Source organism: Lycorma delicatula, chromosome 11 (assembly GCF_047948215.1).
Source record: "Lycorma delicatula isolate Av1 chromosome 11, ASM4794821v1, whole genome shotgun sequence".
Lineage (NCBI taxonomy): Eukaryota > Metazoa > Arthropoda > Insecta > Hemiptera > Fulgoridae > Lycorma > Lycorma delicatula.
Genome location: NC_134465.1, coordinates 68,419,723 through 68,424,422, shown reverse-complemented (window position 1 = coordinate 68,424,422; position 4,700 = coordinate 68,419,723).

Below are 4,700 nucleotides of genomic sequence, written 5' to 3'. Positions count from 1 at the left end.
AGTCTTCAGTGAAAAGGTGTTCTCGCAGGATGCACCATTCATTACATTTAAGCAATGGAAAAACTGCTAATGAAATAAATGCTGGTAGGTAGTATATATAATAAGCATAGGCTATTATCCAGATGGCAGGATAGATGGAGAGAGGAGGAACCAGGTCCGACTATGTCGTTCCCGGGCCCTGCACGACGGCCGGGTCTCTGTCTTGATTTTATCTCTGACCTACGCTAGTCCTGGCGCCCACTGCTGCTCATCGGAACCGGCTCACCTAAGCATACTGGCACTCAGATGGGGCTGTCCACCCTTCCCTACACCAAAGTCTACGGCATCTCCCTTCAGCGCCCTTGCCGTGTAACACCTTCATAGCATACGTGTCAAGGGCCCTTCAGTTCTCTTCTGAGGACAGCATGAAGGACACCAGGTTTTCAGGTCTTAATCTGTCTAGGTCCGCCAAAGGTGCCATTGTGCACACATAAATATGGTGTGCTCCGCTGTGTCCTCTCTGTTGCAAAACATGCAGCACGGAGTGTCCCGTCTGCCAAATCGATTGAAGTAATGTTGAAACATTTCTTGGCCGGAGAGCAATTGTGACATATAAAAATCTATATCGCCATGTTTCCTTTACGTCCATATGTCTAAGTCTGTGATTAATCTCCTTGTCCAGGCTGCTTCATTTCCAGTCATCTATCTTTCATGCCATGTCTCCATTACATTAGCCTTGTCCTCACGCTTCCCCATACCATCGTAGCAAAGCTCTTGCACTCTAACTTGAAGGTCAATTGGCAAAGCTGATGCCAACATGCTCACTGCACTGTATGACAGTTGTATAACACGCCGTAACACACCCAACAACGTTCACCTGTGGACTGTGTAAACATGCCCAGTTCCTCATGACTCTCATTGCTCCACTCCAAACCGAGGCAGCATACAATAACACTGAAATTATCGTTGACATGATTAATCGGCTTTTGGAAGCCCTTGGAGCCGACTGAGTAGTGATCAACACATTCAGTGATTTCAAGATTTTTTAGGTCCTTGTACAACTGTCTACTATGTGTTGACTAAATTTACATGATTTGTTGATCTGTACCCCCCAGGTACATTATCATGTCTCTCGTAGCAACTGTCCACATAGCATTAGGTTTATTCTACCCATCATTCTTCTGCCTGTTAGTGTAATGTAATTTATAATATGTATTAAATTTTATTAGATATAAATATTTTTTTTTTAAATGTTCATGTGTTACCAGTTTAATTGACTTTGTAGATGTGTTTCACTTAAATAAAAATACATCTTCATTAAAAAAATATTTTTGGATGTACTTTTTTTAATAAAGAATGCTGCTCTTAGTTTTTTAGCGAATAAAACATGTAATGACATAAGATATTTATTGAATAAGTTATTAAATTTATATTTGCATTTTTTAATATTGTTTAATACAGGGAATCTACATTTGATCGCATTAATGTTTAATAAACAAAATTATTTTTGCAGCACCTTTTAAAACAATAAAAAAGTAATTATATTTGACTTTATCTGTTTTACTGATAATTTACATCCTTGGTTCAGAACATCAAGCATTTGTATCTAATTCAAAGAATTAGGGCTTGATACAGCTACCCTTTTTACTGGATTTCCATAACAGTCCTATGTTAAAGAACAATTCCCATGAGAGCTTGAGCGTTACAAATAATCCAGTCTACAATAATTACATTAACATTATTAAAAATATCAGCCATTAAAAAATACAAACACCTTACATTACAGTTATATTCAGCTTCTCGCATTCAGTCTATGAGAACCTATTTATTAAATATCTCTGCCATTACCATATATCTTGACTAAAGTTTATGTACTTTTCAAACTTGAGTAATTTTTAATAAAACTTTTAATTAATAATATAGTAGTAATCAATCTAAGAAATTGTGAGTCCACAGTATGAAGTAAGTAGAGGAGTTAGTTTTTGAGATAGTCATTAATAGGTTTTAGGCAGAGCTTACCAAAAAAAGAAGAAAATAAATGATTCAGTTTGTTGATGACAGAAAACATGTTCCTATATCATTATCACACAATAAAATTGTTTTATAATGATAATGTAATACGGGAAAACATCTAATAAACTTAAATAATAAGTTAACTATAAGCTTATATAATATTACTTTTTTCCAGTAAGCTGGAGATGTAATAAAAATTTTACAATATTGGTAAGTTAAAACAAATCTCACAAAAGCTTATTTGACATTTATAGTTTATTCTTGGTTTAAGGAGGAACCTTTAGTCTTCAGTGAAAAGGTGTTCTCGCAGGATGCACCATTCATTACATTTAAGCAATGGAAAAACTGCTAATGAAATAAATGCTGGTAGGTAGTATATATAATAAGCATAGGCTATTATCCAGATGGCAGGATAGATGGAGAGAGGAGGAACCAGGTCCGACTATGTCCTTATTGTAATAAAAATTTTACAATATTGGTAAGTTAAAACAAATCTCACAAAAGCTTATTTGACATTTATAGTTTATTCTTGGTTTAAGGAGGAACCTTTAGTCTTCAGTGAAAAGGTGTTCTCGCAGGATGCACCATTCATTACATTTAAGCAATGGAAAAACTGCTAATGAAATAAATGCTGGTAGGTAGTATATATAATAAGCATAGGCTATTATCCAGATGGCAGGATAGATGGAGAGAGGAGGAACCAGGTCCGACTATGTCGTTCCCGGGCCCTGCACGACGGCCGGGTCTCTGTCTTGATTTTATCTCTGACCTACGCTAGTCCTGGCGCCCACTGCTGCTCATCGGAACCGGCTCACCTAAGCATACTGGCACTCAGATGGGGCTGTCCACCCTTCCCTACACCAAAGTCTACGGCATCTCCCTTCAGCGCCCTTGCCGTGTAACACCTTCATAGCATACGTGTCAAGGGCCCTTCAGTTCTCTTCTGAGGACAGCATGAAGGACACCAGGTTTTCAGGTCTTAATCTGTCTAGGTCCGCCAAAGGTGCCATTGTGCACACATAAATATGGTGTGCTCCGCTGTGTCCTCTCTGTTGCAAAACATGCAGCACGGAGTGTCCCGTCTGCCAAATCGATTGAAGTAATGTTGAAACATTTCTTGGCCGGAGAGCAATTGTGACATATAAAAATCTATATCGCCATGTTTCCTTTACGTCCATATGTCTAAGTCTGTGATTAATCTCCTTGTCCAGGCTGCTTCATTTCCAGTCATCTATCTTTCATGCCATGTCTCCATTACATTAGCCTTGTCCTCACGCTTCCCCATACCATCGTAGCAAAGCTCTTGCACTCTAACTTGAAGGTCAATTGGCAAAGCTGATGCCAACATGCTCACTGCACTGTATGACAGTTGTATAACACGCCGTAACACACCCAACAACGTTCACCTGTGGACTGTGTAAACATGCCCAGTTCCTCATGACTCTCATTGCTCCACTCCAAACCGAGGCAGCATACAATAACACTGAAATTATCGTTGACATGATTAATCGGCTTTTGGAAGCCCTTGGAGCCGACTGAGTAGTGATCAACACATTCAGTGATTTCAAGATTTTTTAGGTCCTTGTACAACTGTCTACTATGTGTTGACTAAATTTACATGATTTGTTGATCTGTACCCCCCAGGTACATTATCATGTCTCTCGTAGCAACTGTCCACATAGCATTAGGTTTATTCTACCCATCATTCTTCTGCCTGTTAGTGTAATGTAATTTATAATATGTATTAAATTTTATTAGATATAAATATTTTTTTTTTAAATGTTCATGTGTTACCAGTTTAATTGACTTTGTAGATGTGTTTCACTTAAATAAAAATACATCTTCATTAAAAAAATATTTTTGGATGTACTTTTTTTAATAAAGAATGCTGCTCTTAGTTTTTTAGCGAATAAAACATGTAATGACATAAGATATTTATTGAATAAGTTATTAAATTTTTTATTTGCATTTTTTAATATTGTTTAATACAGGGAATCTACATTTGATCGCATTAATGTTTAATAAACAAAATTATTTTTGCAGCACCTTTTAAAACAATAAAAAAGTAATTATATTTGACTTTATCTGTTTTACTGATAATTTACATCCTTGGTTCAGAACATCAAGCATTTGTATCTAATTCAAAGAATTAGGGCTTGATACAGCTACCCTTTTTACTGGATTTCCATAACAGTCCTATGTTAAAGAACAATTCCCATGAGAGCTTGAGCGTTACAAATAATCCAGTCTACAATAATTACATTAACATTATTAAACATATCAGCCATTAAAAAATACAAACACCTTACATTACAGTTATATTCAGCTTCTCGCATTCAGTCTATGAGAACCTATTTATTAAATATCTCTGCCATTACCATATATCTTGACTAAAGTTTATGTACTTTTCAAACTTGAGTAATTTTTAATAAAACTTTTAATTAATAATATAGTAGTAATCAATCTAAGAAATTGTGAGTCCACAGTATGAAGTAAGTAGAGGAGTTAGTTTTTGAGATAGTCATTAATAGGTTTTAGGCAGAGCTTACCAAAAAAAGAAGAAAATAAATGATTCAGTTTGTTGATGACAGAAAACATGTTCCTATATCATTATCACACAATAAAATTGTTTTATAATGATAATGTAATACGGGAAAACATCTAATAAACTTAAATAATAAGTTAACTATAAGCTTATATAATATTAC